The sequence below is a fragment of the Mauremys mutica genome, chromosome 2 (genome assembly GCF_020497125.1).
Source record: "Mauremys mutica isolate MM-2020 ecotype Southern chromosome 2, ASM2049712v1, whole genome shotgun sequence".
Lineage (NCBI taxonomy): Eukaryota > Metazoa > Chordata > Testudines > Geoemydidae > Mauremys > Mauremys mutica.
The window spans coordinates 180288672-180309016 of record NC_059073.1 but is presented as its reverse complement, the minus strand read 5'-3'; the positions used below and the strand labels follow the sequence as shown (position 1 = coordinate 180309016).

Sequence of the window (20345 nt, the reverse complement as noted above, 5' to 3'; positions counted from 1 at the left end):
GTGCCATAGGTTGCCGACCCCTGTCCTAGAGTATGTGGTTAGGAGGCTGTTTGATTTTAACTGAAAAACAAAACAAAACACAGAATAAACTACCAAGCTAAAAATATATTACTATAATGTCTGCAATCAAGTGTCCCTAGATTCTTAAAACACACACACACATATATATAATCAATTTAAAATATTCATATGCTATGAAAAAGTTAAATACATATATTAACACATAAGCCACTAGTGAAAGATAGGCAAATTTGTTTTTCTTTAATAGTCAGCTAATAACCAAGAATGATCTCTATGCTGACAAGAGTTTTGATTTGATTAAACAGATACAAATTCACTACTACTAACATCCAAGGTGACTGAGGGAGAGATAGTAACAGATTCTTTTCAAGCCTTAAAAAACACTTAACTAACCAGTATAAATATATTAATACAAAACAAATGTAACTAACATATACAGAGTACTCACTTCAACCATTTTTCCTTATCTTTACATCTGAAGCTTTTCTTGCTGAAGGCTGAAACCTTTCTTTGCAAAGAAAGAATCAAACCCTTTCAAACAGCATCAGGATTTCTCAATGATGGAAACAAAGTTTGTCTTACAGCATTCTGCTGCTGCTCATCGATGTACATTAGTGTATTTTGCACATAGATTTCAAACCACTGGTCTCCATTTATGTTAGGGTATTGCAGCATACAGGAAAAATCCCTTTAGCTTCAGGGAAGAAATTTGGTCTTAAAAGCAGTTTTGTCCTGGAGACTGCTAGCAAATGTCTGTCAAAGGATAGTCCAGCACATTCAGAACCTGCAGTTATATAATGCTCAGCAGAACTGACATAGCTTGAGTAGCAAATTCTTTGAATTATTAATAAGAGAACCTCCTCCAGGCACAAAGCTTCTCAATGCAGTGGTCATACAACAAATACCCAACATTTTCAATACTTATCTGCCTGCCTGCCCCAAGCAGTCTTTACAGCTTGTATAAATACCTGCTGAAATTCTGTTTGAAATCTAAGATAAAAAGCCAAACACAAACCAAAGTATTTTATTCCAGGATTGTGTAATTTCACAGAAACCTTAGTAAAACAAACTGAAACTACCACACACCTCTGGAGGAATGTTTACTTCCTATTCTTTTTTTTGTGGAGTTTTAGCCACATAGTAAAACTTTAGGGTGTGAGTCTAGAAAGTGTTAAACTTTGGCTTAACAAATTTGACTTCAGTGGATGTATTACCATACGTTTCCATGCAAGTTATGGCACCACTAAACACTTTTGAAAAACCCCTTTCCTAAGGGCTTCTGGTAGTTAGAGACCTACTCCCAGGTGATCACATCCAAACTTACAGTTGAAATACTGTGTTTACAGTTTCTAGCTTACACAATTTAAAATGCACTGTACTAAAGGCCAGGAAGGCTTTTATTTAACCATAGCATATACACACAAATATGAATTTATCAAAAGTACACATCACGTTGTATATCTGTTGTATATAATTATAACTGGTTACATTCTGCATTTAGGGTTGCCAACTTTCAACTCAACAAAACCGAATAACCTTGCCCTGCCCCCTCACTCCATCCCCCCTCACTCTGTCGCTCGCTCTCCCCACCTTTACGCACTCGCTCTTTTTCACTGGGCTGGCTCAGGGAGTTCAGGTGCAGGAGAGGGTTCGGGCTCTGGCTAGGAGTGTGGGCTCTAGGGTGGGGCCAGAAATGAGGAGGTCAGGGTGCGGGAGGGGGATCTGGGCTGAAGCAGTGGGTTGGGATGCGGGGTGGGGGAGCGGTGAGGGCCCCAGCTGGGGGTGTGGTCTCTGGGGTGGGGACAGGGATGAGGGGTTTGGGGTGCAGGAGGGGGCTCTAGGCTGGGGGGGGTGGAGCCAGGGGATCGTAGTATGGGAGGGGGCTTAAGGCTGAGGCAGGGAGTTTGGGTGTCGGAGGGGGTGTGGGCTCTGGGCTGGGGGTGCAAGTTCTGGGTGGGGGCAGAAATGAGGGGTTCAGTGTGTGGAAGGGGGCTCCAGGCTGTGGCAGGGGGCTGGGGGGGTGAGGGTGTGGGGTCCAGCTGGGCTCTGGTGTGAGGTCGGGAATGAGGGATTTGGAGTGCAGGAGGGGGCTCCAGAGGGGGGTTTGGAGTGTGGGAGGGGGCTCTGGGATGGGGCAGGGCTGAGGGGGGGGGTGAGGGCTCCGGCTGGGGGTGCAGACTCTAGAGTGGGATTGGGGATGAGGGGTTTGGGGTGCAGGAGGGGGGTCTGGGTTGGTATCGAGGGCTTCAGAAGGTGGGAGGGGGATCAGGGCTGGGATGGGGGGTGGGGCACGGGAGGGGTGTGAGGGCTCTGGTTAGGGGTGCAGACTCTGGGGTGGGGCTGAGGGAGCTCAGGGCTGGGGCTGGGGGTGCAGGAGGGGTGTGAGGGCTCTGGGGTACAGGAGGGGGCTCCAAGCTGGGATTGAGGGGTTTGGAGGGCGGGAGGAGAGAATCAGGGCTGAGGCAGGGGGTTGGGGCATGGGAGGGAGTCAGGGGTTCAGGCTCCCAGCGAAGCTTACTTCAAGCAGCTCCCGGAAGCATCAGCATTTCCCCCTTCCAGCTCCTAGACGCTTCCCCCGCAACTCCCATTGGCTACTCCCAGCCAATGGGAACTGCGGGGGCGGCGCCTGCAGATGGGGCAGTGTGCAGAGTCACCTGGCCGCACCTCCACCTCGGAGCCGGAGTGGGAACATGCCACTGCTTCTGGGAGCCATGTGAAGGCATGGCAGGTAGAGAGCCTGCCTTAGCCCTGCTGCACTGCCAACCAGACTTAACAACCCGGTCAGTGATGCTGACTGGAGCTGCCAGGGTCCCTTTTCAACCTGGCATTCTGGCTGAAAACTGGACACCTGGCAACCCTATCTGCACTGCTACCCAGGAATGGTTGTTTCAGTTTTGCTGCCTAGATTGACAGAACTAAACACACTTTTGATCATGTCTGGCAAATTAGAGGACCGCAAATTTTATGGAGCAAGTACTTTTCATACTTGTCTGTATAGAACCTAGACTGCAGTTGGTGCCATGTAAATAATAAGCCGGGCTTGAAAATCCACCTGGCTACTCCTACTGGTAAACTGGGAACTTTCCCCAGTAAATACAGGGGCCTAACCAATCATTTTCTGTACAATTTAAGCTTTCACTTAAAAACCTAACAAATGTGAAGAGTGTAAACTTATGCACTGCTGTCTTCTTGAGTCTGCATAAAAACCCCTGCAAATCCTGTGCTGCAGGTCAGAGCTTTGCCAAACAGCACCAGATCAGAACACTTGATATTTATGGTAAATATAAGCAGTGATTCTTTGCTGTTATTCAGAAACGTGGGCAGAAGTGAATGTGTCAAAAAATTATATCAGTTTCAAATTTCTGCTGCATCTGGTGGGGAAAAAAGGAACTATGAGTAGAAGCACCAGATGTAGGTACTGGAGTTATTTACAGGGGAGAAAGTCCCCTAAATGCAAAGGCTGTAGGACTGAAAGTATCAGAGATCTTTTCTTCACACCTCCCAGTCACGGCAGCAATGAAATTCTGTGGGAAAAATGTAATTTGGGTGAAAAGCAGAAGGAGAAGTGAGAAAAATAATCCATTCTTCCTTCCAGAAGCTGGGGTGGGGGGTTTTCAAGTGTGACAGAAATCTACTAGTCAGCAGCTCATATGAAAGACATTTACAAGCAAGATCTAGACTGCACAAAAATAGAGGCATCTGAAAGATTAATAAACTATTATAATTTACAAACCCTCCTTCCTAACAGGAAAAAAGAAAAAGTGAGGAGTCCCTCCCCAACTATTTATTGCCATTTACTACCAACAAAGCACTCAACTTTGTACAAGACAAAAGTGAAGACTGACAGAAAGAACAAAGTGGTACAAAAGAATAAGAAAGAGACAAGAGTAATCAGATGAAATCAGAGCTGGTTGAGAAAAATTCAAAATTTTGATGAAAAAGGCAAGTCAAAATGTTTATATTTCATCCCATCCAGCACCTTGGTAAAGCTCAGCTCCATCAAAGACTGGGAGTGGCTGGGTCATTACAAAACATAAACTTAATTTCCCCAATACTAATTTCCCCCTACTGTTACTCACACCTTCTTGTCAACTGTCTGTAATGGGCCACTCTCTTACCACTTCAAAAGTTATTTCTCCTCCCTTGGTATCCTGCTGTTAATTGATTTATCTTGTTAGACTGACTTTAACACTTGGTAAAGCAACCCACATCCTTTCATGTATTTATACCTGCTCCTGTATCTTTTACTTCATACATCTGACGAAGTGGGTTCTAGCCCACAAAAGCTTATGCCCAAATAAATTTGTTAGTCTCTAAGGTGCCACAAGGACTCCTTGGTTTTTTTGCTGATACAGACTAACATGGCTACCACTGAAACCTGTCACTTAGAAAGTAGGGGTTTGTCTACACTAAAAACTTACTTTGGCATAGCTACATCTCACAGGGGTGTGAAACATCCAAACCCTGAGAGATGTAGCTCTGCTGACCTAACCCTGGAGTCGACAGCGCTAGGTCAAGGGAAGAATTCTTCTGTTGACCTGTCTACCTCCCTGTTGACCTAGCAGGGAGGTAGATTAACTACAGCAATGGGAGAACCCCTCCTAGCACGATAGTGTCTACACTGAAGCACTACTGCAGTGCAGCTATGGCATTGTAGTGTTTTAAGTGTATACATATCGTAAGTCTACATGTAGTACAAAACCTTGGAGAATGAGGCAGAGGGGGATAACAAGGGTAGCTCGTCTCAGGATTGCTAATCCCCAGAGCTCAAACATCATGGGACTTCTCCCCCACAAATGCAATTTAAAGCAATACGTATTCCGTGTTCTTTGGGCAGGACTTCTGACTTTTGAATACGCAATGGAAAAGTCCTCCTAACATCCCTCTCCCCATTTCTGTGCAACAGGTACCAGGGTAAAACTTTAACCTGAAACCATCAGAAAACGCTCACAAAAATGGGGCTGGTGGCCACTTCCTCCAGAGAAGGACTTCATTCACTCTAACCACTGGCATATTATCCTTTCGGTATCTGACCCTCTACATCCTCACCGTTCCCTCCAACATCAGTATGCTCCCCTTCATCCAGGGGAAAGTCCAGCCTAGTGCTATCCTCTCTCGAGGCAGGCTCCACTTATCTGCCTACGACAGGCAGGAAAAAAGCATAGGCTTCTCCTCCTGGATGATCCCATCAGTGCTACACAAAAGGTTTCTTCAAATGGCTGAGAGAACTGACACAAAATAAATATTTTTCCAAATTTGTATTTACATCCTCCCACCGCTGTTCACTAAGAGACTCCAGGCTGCAGTGGGAACAGTCTCCAGTATGTCTAAGTGGACAGGACCCGAGGCTAGGCAGGTATGGGTTTCAGCCTGCAAAAAATCGAACAAATGCTGCCTTGGCACAGTGCAGGAAAAGGAGACACTTTCCCCAGAGTGCTGCCTGCTCAGCTAGATGGACAGAGGCCTCTGGTGGCCAGCTGCATGAATGGCAACAGCTCAGCTAAAATTTTTCAACTGCCTTCAAATTTCTATCATGAGAAGCATAGAGAGGTCCCAAAATGGTGATGCTCAGAGTATCATTCCAAGGGCTCGCAACGCTTCAAGATCCACAGCCTTGTGTTTTCCAGAGAAAGGGCCAGATCACCTGCCAGTATCGCATGCAATGGTGGGATTCCTACAAGGCAGGTGGTGCAAGCATCACGGAGCAGATGGGGCTCAGAGTGCTCACCTTATTAACATGGAAATTTCCCATACCCAGCCAAAAGTTCCTTTAGGAAGAATCTAGAGCAGTGGTTCTCAGCATTTTTAGGCTCATGACCCATTTGTAAACTTTGATGCCCTGTTGCAACCCAGTAAATAGCATCAATGCAAGAAAATGTCTGGTTTACTAAATATTTCTTACCCACACTATATAATACACAATAATGTAATAAGTACTAAGTTAGTACACCGTGCGTACCATAGTGGCTGCTTCTGCCCTGCAGGGCTGGCGTGGCTTGGCTCCCCACCGTGGTTGTGGCGCTGCAACCTCAGAGGTGGCAGCACCACACAGCATTGGCCCGGTAGGCTGATTTGTGAGAGTTGTGTTGTGGCCTGGTATATGGGGGTCACTGCACCACTGTAGCGGGGTGGTTACCTGCTCCTGGGCTGTTTCAAGCCCCGCAGGGCAGGAGTGGGCTGGGGCTGGGGCAGGGAGCAAAGCCCCGGCTGACTGGGGGAAGTGGCTTCAGCTGAGGTCATGCCCCAAACAGACTAACCGGGCCTTATAAGGCGGCCAGGGCAGCCAGAAGCTTAGGACTCTCTCTCTACAAGCAAAGAGAGAGGGGCCTGGCTGCTAGGGAGCTGAGCAGGGCACTGGGAGTGGAGCAAGGCTAGGGGAAGGCTAGAGGAGCTAGGGAGCTCTGGCCTAGGAAAGCCCCAGGCTGTGGGCCTAGCTAAGGGCCTAAGACCAGTACCAAGGCTGCAGAGGGGCAGCCCAGCTATAGAGAGAGGCAGCAGTCCAACCCAACATTGCCTGTGATGAGTGGCACATACTGCAGTCTGCCCCAGGGAGTGGGGCTAGATGGTGACTGGCAGTAGCCTTACACTGAGGCGAGGTGGGGTTAGTGGGTGGGGGTTCCCCTGGGTGGGGAGACCCAGCGTGTGGGGGTACAGCCAGGGGGGCAGCAACCCAGAGAAAGGGGTCCTGGGAGGGACATAGGGGCCAGCGGTAAGGCAGACCACCAGCCTGCAGGGGGCGCTCCAGGATGCTGGAAGAGCTAATTCCCATGGATGACCAGCAGGTGGCGCCGCAGGGGTGAGTCCACACCCTTACAACCACTCACTCTAATTTCTGCCGACTTCTCCCTCTCCCCATTGTGATTATGGAGGCACTCTGACTGTGCACCAGGATGCAATGCCCAGAGCGTCAAGCTGAGCTCAGCCAGCCCAGCAGAGCCACTGCTGTGGAGTGAGTGCAGGGTGGGATCTGCAATCTTGCACCTCGCAGGGCCTAGTCCCCTCCAGGGGACATACACCCAACATACACACCCAGGCCTCCCAAGTGACCTTTTGACACATTCTCATGACTCAATTTTGGGTCTCAACCCACGTGTTGAGATACTCTGATTTAGAGGACCTGATCCAGACAGGCTACATACGTCGGTCTCAGAACAGAACCATCTCCATCTCCTTCAATGGAGAATTATTCTAAGAGCAATGAAGAGGGGAACAAGGCCAGTGAGTTTGAGGAAGTCCTTCACATAACTTCCCCGTGCAAATCGATCTTCCTTCCACCTAACCAAATGATATCCCTCTTCCAGTGCCCTCAATATCCTCCCTCATTGTCCTCAAATTGCTCCTCAAAACCAATTTTTTATTTTGATTTCCATCACCAACTTACACTCCTGAGCTGGGAAACATCAGTAACAAGATATTTAACTCTTCCCACCTTTCCCTTCCTTTATTTATCATCTTCATTGTCTAAAGTTGTTTGATGTAGATTGTAAGCGCCTCAAGGATGGGACATTTAGTTTTGGATTTGGGCTTGTTGTTTTTTCAAGTCTTTGTAAAGGTCCATACAAGGTTCATGTGAGAGCCAGTGTGGTCTAGTGGACAGGGCTCTGGATTGGGAACAAAGAAATGTGTTCCATTCTAAGCTGTTCCACTGACCTGCTGTGTGAACCTGGGCAAATCACTTCATCTCTCGTTTCCTCTCCCACCTTTTGTCCATTTAGACTCCAAACTCTCTAGGGCAGGAACTGTCTCTTGCTATGGGTTAGTACAGAGGTGGGCAAACTACGGCCCGCGGGCCACATCTGTCCCGCAGGACCATCCTGTCCGGCCCCTAAGCTCCTGTCCTGGGAGGCTCGCCCCCGGCCCCTCCCCCACTGTTCCCCCTCCACTGCAGCCTCAGCTCACTGTGCCGCTGGCGCAATGCTCTGGGCGTCGGAGCAGCGAGTTCCTGGGGCAGTGCAGCTGAGGAGCCGGGGCCTGACCCGGTGCTCTGTACTGCGTGGTGCAGCTGCCTGTCCTGGTGCAGCTGCGCTGCCAACCACCGGTGCTCCAGGCAGCGTGGTAAGAGGGCAGGGAGCGGGGGTGGGGGGTTGGTTAGAGGGCAGGGGAGTTCGCGGGGTGGTCAGGAGCTGGGGGTGTACATAGGGGGTCAGGGTGGTCAGAGGGCAGGGAACAGGGGGGTTGAATGGGAGCAGGTGTCCTGGGGGGGGCAGTCAGGAAGGAGAGGAGGGGTTGGATGGGGCAGCAGGGGGCAGTTAGGGGCAGGGGGTCTGGGGGCGGTTAGGGAGAAGGGGTGGTTGGATGGGCAGGGGTCCCGGGAGGGCAGTCAGAAAGGGGGGGGGGTTGGGCAGGGGATCCGGGGGCAGGCAGGGGACAGAGAGCAGGGGGGTGGATGGGGCAGGGGTACCAGGGGGGGCATCAGAAACCCAATACAGCCCTCAGGCCAAAAAGTTTGCCCACCCCTGGGTTAGTACAATACCTAGCACAATGGGGCCCTGATTTCAGTTGGGTCAGTAGATGTTACTGTAATATAAATACGTCGCACTATTCTATCCATGCAAACTATTCACAGTAATAAACAAATGTGTGCATAAGCATGCACATGTGGTTTATTATAGATTTTCAATATACTCTGTAATGGCACAGTCATTTTCTTATTCGCAAGTCAAAGAGACAGAGAGGGGGAAAACACTGCCCCTGTACTACAGACAAATCTCACACACATTTACTTAAGTGTGACTCTGATTCCTCACAGATTTAAACATTATATGCAGGGCTGGTAGCACCACCTATTGTTAAGGTTGCCTGACACTTCCCATTACAAGACCTTGTTTGCAGTTACTTACAACTTTGCCAAACTTTAACTGTTTGGGCTGAAATTTTCCATGCCAGGTGCCTGCCTCAGGCTGAATTTTTTGGGCTTTCAATGCCTCCCTTCTGTACTCTCGCAACATGGAGGAGGAAGCTGCCCAATTCAAATGCAGAGGGGACAAAAGTCAGACCTGGGGACAGGTGGGGTGGGGGACTATACTGGGAGAAGGAGCCCTGGGAGGAAGGAGACATCTTGACAAGGTGCCAGGATGCAGGGGGAGAACTGGGATTGGCTGGGCAAAGAGACCGGGGCAAAGAGCCAGGCGGCAAAGGGACAAACAGGAGTGGAGAAGACTGGGCCTGGGATGGGAGACTACTCCTTGCCCAGCCAGAATAGATCTGTGTAGCTCAAAAGCTTGTGTCTCTCACCAACAGAAGTTGGTGAAATAAAAGTTATTACCTCACCCACCTCATCTCTCTAATCTACTACTGCTGTCAGATACACTTTTACTTTACAGGGCAGAGGTCAGAATGGTTGAGCTAAACGTTCCAACCACGCTAATGACCCATGTGGGTGTCAGTTATGCCACATGATGAAACTTCTGTCTTTTCAGTTTCAAAAAACCAGGAAAATACAAAAACTGTTATAAGAACTTTATTCAGGTTGCAAAGTCAAACATTGAAAAGTTAGGAAATGCCTGAATTAAGATGCTGGTACACATGATTTCATGGTTAAGGCAGTTGACTGCTGCCTTGGGGAATTTGATTATATCTCTGCTTCTGCCAGATGGTTCATACATGCTGACAATCAAGTCACTAGTTTAACACAAGTACACCTCTACCCTGATATAACGCCACCCGGTATAACACGAATTCGGATATAATGCGGTAAAGCAGTGCTCCGGGGGGGGGGGGGGGGCGGGGCTGCACATTCCGGTGGATCAAAGCAAGTTCAATATAACACGGTTTCACCTATAACGCGGTAAGATTTTTTTGGCTCCCAAGGACAGCGTTATATCGAGGTAGAGGTGTATGTTTAAGTGACCACCAGAGGCGAAAACACTTCCTATAACTATGTAAATATTCATTGTGTCAGAGAGAGAGAGAGAGAGAGAGAGAATGAATGACTCAATAGCCTGGTGATTAAGACACTGGCCTGGGAGATAGGAAATGTGGATTCAAACCTCTCCCCTGAATCGGAGAGGGACCTGAGTTAAAGTCCTTGCTCCAGAATGGGGAATCAACCTTTAGCCCAGTGGTTAAGTTTATGAAGGGGGACAGATAGACATAATTTGCTGCCCCTAAAAACAAACAAACAAAAAACTTTTCCGTGAAACAAGCTATGGGGTCAAATTTGCAACTAGTTTCTGGTCAACCCAAGAGTTAGTTTATTCACTGAAAAATGATTTGCATGAAAAATTTCACCCAACTCTATTAGTGGATTATTTTTGCTGCTTACATTCTTAGCCTGTAAATGGGGACAATACCCACCCCCTCATCTCCAACAGAAGTGTTGTGAAAATAAGTTGTTTGCTAATTCCTCCTACTACAGTGATAAGCACCATAGAAAAGCCCATGAGGAAATTAATAATTCTGTTTTCAGAGCATGGTTCAAATAGTGGTGAATAAATACGGCCCAAGGCCACACACTGAACGATGAGGATGAAACAAAATATTCAGTAGGTGCCTGTTAACATGTGCACTAAATGATGCAGGGCCCTCTGGACAAAATAGTATCAGTTCATGTCATTAGAGATTGTATCACAATGTGTACACATAAGGGGGCTGAACTAAGGTTTCACAAGCAACCTTAATTCTGCCGGCGATGGGTTGGGTCACAGAAACCCTTTGGGACTGCCACCTGATGTGCTGAGACTACCTCTGAGCCAGTTTTCCCTGGCAGCTTGGGACTTCAGTATCCTGTCTTGTTGAGCCAGACACATGAGCCTGCTGCAAACACAGACCCAGGTCTGAACCACAGCCCCCGAAAACTGCAGACTAACTGAAAACGGCTTAGAAAGAGTTCCTGTCTCTAGCACCCAGACACACAGTTCCCACTGGGATCCAAACCCCAAATAAATCAGTTTTACTCTGTATAAAGCTTATACAGGGTAAACTCATGAATTGTTTGCCCTCTATAACACTGATAGAGACATATGCACAGCTGTTTGCTCCCCCAGGAATTAATTACTTACTCTAGGTCAATTAATAAGCAAAAAGTGGTTTTATTAAGTATAAAAAGTGGGATTTAAGTGGTTCCAAGTAATAACAAACAGAACAAAGTACATTACCAAGCAAATAAAACAAAAACATGCAAGTCTAAGCCTAATACGGTAAGAAACGGATTACAGATAAAACCTCACCCTCAGAGATGTTCCAATAAGCTTTTTTCACAGACTAGACTCCTTTCTAGTCTGGGCCCCATCCTTTCCCCTGGTACAGACCTTGTTCCAGCTCAGGTGGTAGCTAGGGGATTTCTCATGACTGCAGCCCTCATTGTTCTGTTCCATCCCCTTATATATCTTCTGCACAAAGCAGGAATCCTTTGGCCCTCTCTGGGTTCCCACCCCTCCATCTAAATGGAGAAGCACCAGGTTAAAGATGGATTCCAGTTCAAGTGACATGATCACATGTCACTGCAAGACTTCATTACTCACCTGCCAGCACACAGGTATACAGGAAGACTTTCAAGTAAACAGAGCCATTTACAAACAATTGTCACCATTAATGGCCCACACTTTGCATAATTACAATAGGATCTCAAAGTTATATTTCATATTTCTAGTTTCAGATACAAGAATGATATTATACAGATTGGATGCCCACACTCAGTAGATTATAAGCTTTGTAATGATACCTTACAAGAGACCTTTTGCATGAAGCATATGCCAGTTACATCATATTCACACGCATTAGCATATTTTCATAAAATCAATTAGAGTGTGTCACACTGAATATATATAAAAAAACTTTATACAGTCAACATTTTTAATGAGCGGCTACTCAATATAAAGAGCTAGGCTCATATAAATCTATAAAAACAGACAAGATTAACTTACATATGTGTCTCCTATTGAAAAGTAAGGCATGACAAAAATAAAAATAAGCCTCGTTCATAAAAAGAATCTAAAAGACTTTTATTAAAGCAGAAACAAGTGATTTTTCTGTATCACACCTAACTGCCCAGACAAGCATTGCTCTTTGTACACCTTGACAAGCATGAAAGGAAAAAAAAAATTTTACACCTCAGGGTAATCTGGGATTCACCTAAAATTAATCAGATGGCCATTTACGTATCAACATTAGCAAATATTTCACCAATAGTTTTAGCAAAAACAGCCAGAGAAAGCACCAAAATGGACTGGATGACAAGCATCACATCAACTTCATTTGTCACATTAGCTGGATGCAATTTAATGCAGAAGAATTTAAACAATGTGTCTATGGCAAAGAGTATTAGAATATGACCACAAAGGTGCTCATACTATATAAATACTAATCAAGAAAAAGTTAGTTGTAGAGGGTTATTTTTTTTTTTAAACAGAGTATTGAAAGGAGGGGTGTTGCTTTTCTTTTGGTTCTTCTTTTCAAAAACACAAGACAATCTGTATTCTTTGATAAATAAATTAGGAGGAGCTGTTATGGGGTAGACAAAATTCTTAAGGGCATAAAAAAGACACACTAAAGACTAAAGAGATCAGGATTAACTTGAGATAAAGAAGGATGAAATAAGTGCTTGTCTACATAGGGAAGTTATTGCAAAATATAACTAGGGTGTGAACTGAAAGTGCACTAGCAATTCAACACCTGCTTCCTGTGTGGACTCTTTTTCAGCACCCTAAGTCATTTCCAAAGTGGAATAAACTAAATTGCCAAGTGTCCATATAGGTAGCTAGTGTGGAATTCCAGGCTATTTTCCCTGTATAAACAAGCCCTTAATTTAAAGAGAATGTCTTCACATATAGACTAACATGGAAATTAGTGCAATGTGAAAACAGTTTATAGAAGCAGTTTAAATGAAGTTTCAGAAAGAGAACTGTATTTGCAAGTACAAAGTAGTATTTGTATTTCAATTTCACATTTAGTGCATCTCTTTTCTATGTGATTTACAAATGATACACAAAGATCTATGAAAAGTCCTGCTTGATAGTTCCTTAGTCTAAATTGTAAAAAAAAAGAAATAATAAAAAATAGTTTTTACTGTCTGAGTATTTTTTATTTATTTATTATTGTAATATAGCAAATAGTTCTAATGGAAAAATGACTGAAAACCAAATGATCTGTTCAGGGGCCACAGAAGAATCACACATGGATAAACTAGGTACTAAAACTGCAGTTCTGTATATAACTGCTGCGCAGAGCTCTGAGTAATTCATGCTAGTTAGCTTCAAGCTTTCCTGGAAAAGTTCACTATTTGAGAGAAATTTTAGCTGAAATTAAGATGGTTTCTTGTTAGACTTTGTGCTGTTCTACATTCTAAAATAAATGAATAGGCATTGTTCATTCACCCAGGCACTGCATCAACCCATCCCATCCCCAATAGTTTGTAACTGAAAAGAATTGAGAGAATGGTTTAGGGTTAATGTTTACAAAAAAAGAAAATATGGAGGGAGGTTCATTTTTGAAGGAATGCACAATCATCGTTCCAGATATTTCAATATGTTGCAGTATACTTTTAATGCACATAGAGGGCCTGATTTTCAGCCCCAATCAGAGATGTGCATGGGCCTGTTTTGCACATGCACTATTGCAGGGATAGGCAACCTATGGCACACATGCCAAAGGCGGCACGCAAGCTGATTTTCAGTGGCACTCTCACTGCCTGGGTCCTGGCCACCAGTCGGGGGGGCTCTGCATTTTAATTTAATTTTAAATAAAGCTTCTTAACACATTTTAAAAACTTTATTTACTTTACATACAACAGTTTAGTTATATATATTATAGACCTATAGAAAGAGACCGTCTAAAAATGCTAAAATGTATTACTGGCACACGAAACCTTAAATTAGAGTGAGTAAATGAAGATTCGGCACAACACTTCTGAAAGGTTGCCAACCCCTGCACTACTTGCAATCTATATGCGCACAAAGAGTGGCACATCTAGCTATTTGCACATAAATCAGGGATTACAAGGAATTATTTTGGGGATGTTCTATGGCCTGTTTTATACGCAGGAAGGCAGACTAGCTGATCACAGCAGTCCTTTCTGGCCTTAGATTTTATGAAGTTGCTTAGAGCCATAGTGAATGCAAGTAGGAAAGTGTGCAAGATAAGTGCAAATTTCAGGGTGAAACATCAGGCCTTGAGTGGATGAAGGAGTTATACCCTCTCTCTCTTTGGCTTTAGAAATCATGACAACTTTTAGATTATTCCTATTGCCACAAACAATTTTAGTCTAGTTTTGGAAGCATACTCTTTATAATTTGTTTTTTAGGTGTGTCCCTTTTATACATTAAGAGATTGTTTACATAGAGAATGTATGTGAATTTATGTCACACCAACGCGTGCCACACACTAACTTTTAGTGCACAGTGGTGGGGTCCCCATGGCCAATTAGTATGTAGCATATCCTCAGGTTGCCATGCAATAAGTCTCAGTGTAGCCAACCCTTAGTTATGGCAATTCCATTGCCAAGACCAAGTGAGTTCTACTATGACTTCTTCATTGCACACCCTTCATGTAGCTACATTTCAGGTTCTTGACTTGTTCGGCTGCATCGGGAAGCCAAGGGCAGGGGGGAAGAGAAGAAGTGGGGCAGCCAGGCTTCCCAGGAGGAGCCTCTAGGCAGCAGCCTGGTTGGCAGCGGGAACCTGAACAGGCACAGCCCAGCTCGAAGAGAGGAGCCCAGGCAGCTGGTCTGGGAGCCGGGTGCAGCCTGGCTGGAATGACAGTCAACAGCCGATGCACGTAATGCAGCGTCTACATAGATGCTATGTCGCCCTAACTACACCAACATTCGTGGAGCTGGAGTTATGTCGGTGTAGTTGGGCACTTACATTGGTGGAAGCAAGGCTACAGTGTATACACTAACATAATTAGGTCGACGTAAGCAGCAGATGTGAAGTCTCTATGCATAGTTTTCCATAGGCATGAAGTGAGCATGCTGTATGAAGACCAGCACCTGCAAAGACTCATAAACATGAGATGGACTGGTTACCTGAAAAATCTTAGAAATAATCCTCAATAATTTGGAAGAGATTCAGAGTATTTGTCAAACTTTGCCATATCCATTCACAATCTGTCCATTGAAGCTTGAGGGCTGTTGAAAAGAATTTGGATGATTTGCCAACTTTCCTTAGCTGAGATTATAACAACAGTTTTAAAATGTTTTGCTCCTATGAACAATTACCTTCAAAAGCAATGAATGCACCTTGCTAAAAGGAGTTGAATTGATTACTGTTGCCTCTGAAGAACTTCAAATATCTTTTTTTTTTTTCCTCAGATTTCATCCAAGCACATTGTTTTGAGAGATCCATGTGACGAAGCATCAACATTAACATGTGCCACGGAAAGAGCCAAAGTATTGTCCCCAAATTTTCAAGAATCCATAGTCACTGACCACTTACAGGATCCCAAAATGTAAATGAGCATTAGTGGTCCAAGATTTATCAAATTGATTGATCAAACCAGGGTGAATTCCAAAGGAGAGATTTTCGGAGAAGAACTCCAAGTTATACAAAAGCTTGTCAGCAATCTATTCCGCCACCTCACCAGGCTTCTTGAAATTGTAATCACTGTATGCTTTGATTGACCTACTTGGATTGGATATTGAGAAGATGAAAGTTAAAATGACTGTATTTAAACCACTGATAAGTAAGAGAAATTGAAAAGAATTTGAAGACATTCTAAATCAGCGGTGGGCAACCTGCAGGGACATTTTGGCCACTGCTTCCCACAGCTCCCATTGGCCAGGAAAGGCGAACCGCAGCCACTGGAAGCTGCGGGTGGCCGTGCCTGCGGACAGTCAATGTAAACAAACTGTCATGCGGCCTGCCAGCAGATTACCCTGATGGGCCACGTGCGGCCCATGGGCCACAGGTTGCCCACCACTGTTCTAAATGTTGCCATGGAAAAGAGAGTCTTTCCAATTTGTGTCTGAAACGTCAATTGCGGTCTTGTTGTTTGGAGCATTAACTGCAGCTTGTGAGATTTCCTTTTCTTTTGTTTGAAAATAATTTCACCTCACCAAAGGATGAACATGACCCATGAAAGTAAGAGAGAACTAATTCTCCTATCATACAAAAGTGACTTCAGAACTGAACCTAGATATTTTTGAGGAAGAATTCAGATGCCATTATCCAAGTCAACTTCAAGTTTTTATGAACAATCTTTACATAAACCACAGCAATTTCATCTTAAGAGCTATACTTTTATATTTCTGAATCTTTGAATGCTTGAATAGGTTCTACTGAACAATCACAAATATGTAACTTATTTTTCCTGATTTCACAACCATACTTTTTTTTTTAAAAGAGGCTTCTGGCTGAGACTGTTTTTCACTAACTGCATGAACTTCTAAAGGCAAGCATAACTGCCCCTCTTGTCATACAGTCTAACCTACCTGCCCTCCCCCTATGTAGATGTCCTAACTACAGGGCTTTCAGCGATATCTTTTAAAGGTTGCAATCCAAGAATATGCATTCGGGCAGAAAATATGAATTAGTAATCATTATTCAGATCTACTGAGAGTGTGATTATTTTGACACATTCACAATTTGAGCTACACTGGATTCTTAGCCCTTGTAGACACTTTGTTAAGGTGCAGAAATAGAAACAGAAAACTGATTATATTCATATACTGGAAAGTAGTAATTTTAAGTATTATTTTTGTTCCCCACAGGGTTTATTATTCATGTAGCCATAAGCACACAGGGCAGTCATTAATACTTATTCTGCAATACCTAAATATCCTGTTTACTCAGAGATAGTCATAATTAAGCTCTCTCACTATGAAGAAATATCTAAAAAGCAGAACATGACATTTTCAGCTTCCCTTTATCATAAACACTTGCATTTACAGATCTGGATTCTGGACTCCAGTTTTCATGTTACAGAGAAACTGTTTGACTACCTCCCTCCTTCCCCCAGTATTCTTATGGTAGATTTCATGACAATACTTGCTTAGCTTCTTAAGGTGGTCTCAAATGTGATCTCAGAAATGTATCTTCCCTCCAGTCATTCTTGCTCTCTTTCACTAACTTCAGAGTCTGCCTCAACCTTGTTAAACATATTCCTAAAAGCCAGTGAGATCAAACCATACACTGGTTTGTCTGCCTCCTTTTTGCCACACTTTTATCATGTTTCTTTCATTGGATCTTGCACAACAACCTGTCTCTATTAAGTTCAAAGGCACTCAAAATGACTTTGAGAAGCCTTTCTGGTAACCCATACAGCAGTCCATATAGCTGTGCAGAAAATCTGGCTAGTCTTCTCAGTTCTGGGAGCAATAAAAGGTGGAAAAGAACATATTGTGTGGCCCAGCAGCAACCAATTAAGCTATTAAGAAGTAGGCTTTACTCTTTCCCTGGCTCCTCTCTTGGTGTTTTTAGATCAAGTAACAGAAGGAAGTCAATAGAAAGGTGGCCATGATGTAAGACAAGGATCACCACTTTTTATAAGTTACCTGTTTTATGTTGATCCTCTCCAGATTGCTGAACTTCACTCAGAAGCAACTGACAAAAGGCCAACTCCCAAAGACTCCATCCACAATTTACACTAGCCACATTGTATGTCGAGACAGGATCTTGTAAATTTAGTTTGTACTATAGATTCTAGCGCAATGTAGACATGTTCAATGAAGCTGGTAATTAAATAGAAAGACTTGACTGAATTCAGTAACTAATAAATACTCGGTAATATGTACCCTATATTGGAAACAAAAACTACAGAACCTGTATCTTACCTAATTAAAATTAGGGTAAAGTGAGCAACAACATCATCAACCAAAAACTGTTTTTTTCCCCTCCAAGTGTAACAGAAAACAGGAATAGGTTGTGAAACAAAACCAGCACTAGGACAGAACAGAGACAACAAGAGCAAAGCTTACTCCAGGTACTATACATTGACTTGAAATTTAACCTTAATACCTCTCTTTCTACAACATATGAGTTAGAGTAGAGTAGAGTAGCTTTTTCTTCCAAGTGCAAGGAACGTGAAAACTGAGGGTGCCACATACAAACTGCAGGAAGCTTTTCACATCACTTCTTAAAAGATCACTTCAGCATAGCAAAAAAAACCACACAAACACACTCTACTTTGAGCAGTCACCAAACCACAAACTCCCAAATGTTTTCTTCACAATTCCAACTCTACCCTTGGGCCAGCAATAGCTAGTATGATTAGTTAAACTTATCGATAATGATGAAATAAAATGAACCCTGCCACAAGGGCATGCTATCCTTGTATACTTTGCTGGAAAAAGGATACGACATACAATAGAATATCAGAGTTATGAACACCTCAGGAATGGAGGTTGTTTGTAACTCTGAAATGTTGATAACTCAGAACAAAACGTTATGGTTGTCTTTCTAAAATTTAAAGCTGAACATTGACTTAATACAGCTTTGAAACTTTACTATGTAGAAGAAAAATGCTGCTTTTAACCATCTTAATTTTAATTAAACAAAACAGTTTCCTTACCTTGTCAATATTTTTAGAAAAATAAAGGGAAAGGTTTTTTAATAGTTTTTGTTTTACACAATACTGTACTGTATTTGCCTTTTTTTTTTTTTTGGTTTGTTTCTCCTGCTGCCTGATTGCGTACTTCCAGTTCCAAATGAGGTATGTGGTTGACTGATCAGTTCACAAATCTGGTGTTTGTAACTCTGAGGTTCTACTGTGTTCAAGACACTGCCTAGTGCAGGAAACAACAGAGACTATGACAGAACAAAAGTGCCTCTCAAAAGACATCAAACCTAATAAATATGAACTTTGACTATTATATTGTCTGTGGAAGATATTTCAGCAAGAATGAAAAAATGTGGTATATGGATTATACTGAACTAAAATGTGTAGCAGCTTCCTGTGAATTTGTGGATGTCCATTTGAGGCAATAGCTGCCTGCCAGCCAAACTTAGAAAAAGAAGTATATGAAACTCCCTTAATCCTACTTGTTATAGTCTTATATATAGCTGATATAAGCAAGTATAGCAGATTATACAGGCTCAACAGAATGGAGTTAAATAAAGCTAGTAATGAGACCGCCCTGGCCATTCATGCGGAGCCCTTTAGCCTTGCTCACCAGTATCAAAACCAGGCATTCATAAGGTAATAACTGAAGAGGTTTATCATCATACATTAGTTGGGCCCTACCAAATTCACAGTCCATTTGGGTCAATTTCAGTCATAGGATTTTAAAAAAAATCATAAATTTCATGATTTCAGATATTACAACACTGTGAAATTTCAGATTTTAACTGTAGGGGTCCTGACCAAAAAAGGAGTTGCGGGGGGGTGGGGGTGGAAAAGGTTATTGTAGAGGGGTTGCAGTACTGCTACCCTTATATCTGCCCTGTTGCTGGCAGCGGCGCTGCCTTCAGAGCAGGGCGGTCGGAGAGTAGCGGCTGCTGGCTGGGAGCCCAGCTCTGAAGGCAGAGCCGCCACCAGCAGCAGTGCAGAAGCAAGACAGGCATGGCATGGTATGGCCATTGTTACTTCTGCGCTGCTGCCTTCAGAGCCGGGCCCTTGGTCAGCAGCTGCCACTCTCCAACTGTCCATCTCTGAAGGCAGCAGAAGTAAGGATGGCATGGTATGGTATTGCCACACTTACTTCGACACTGCTGCTGGTGGGGCGCTGCCTTTAGATCTGGGCACCCGGCAGACAGCGGCGGCTTTTGGCCAATCGCCCAGCTCTGAAGAAAGCACAGAAGTAAGGGTATTATACTGTGATCCCCCTACAAATAGCCTTGCAACCTCCCTGCAACTCCCTTTTGGATCAGGATCCCCCAATTTCAAAAACATCGATCACGTCCCGTGAAACCTGTATAGTACCTGTATAGGGTAAAAGCACACAAAATATCAGATTTCACGGGAGGAGACCCAATTTCATGGTCTGTGACGTGTTTTTCATGGCCATGAATTTCATAGGGCGCTCTACATTACTAATATCCACAATTGCCTGGGCAATCCACCATGACAATGCCAAGAGAGTCACATGTAAGAGAGAGTAGATGGGATCTGGTCTGGGATGGACAACTCACGGATTTTTCATTAAACAAACAAACAAAAAACCCATGTGTTTTATTTTATTACTTAAACAGCCTGCCTGCAAGCGTTCAGTTAGTGGTCTCAACACAGGCTCCACCTACCAGGAGTTGAGTCTCAGTTTCCAATAAAGCAGAAAGTCATGGGAGAGGACTTTGTCTCTGTGGCCCGAGTATGCATCAACTCTTCTCCCTTTGCATCAAATCTGTTTTCATTTTTGGAGCCTTCACACTTGGAGCCCCACTTACCTCCATCACCTGATGATAGAGTCCCTCTGCTGCAGGACTCATTGTAGTTCAAATGTCTACCAGCATGCA

At 44.0% G+C, this 20345-nt stretch overlaps 1 protein-coding gene across 5 annotated transcripts in view; it reads right to left on the bottom strand.

The window, feature by feature from the left end:
- Positions 1 to 20345, bottom strand: part of LOC123363099 (palmitoyltransferase ZDHHC11-like) — a 100635-nt gene that overhangs the window by 61190 nt on the left and 19100 nt on the right. The window lies entirely within an intron of this gene.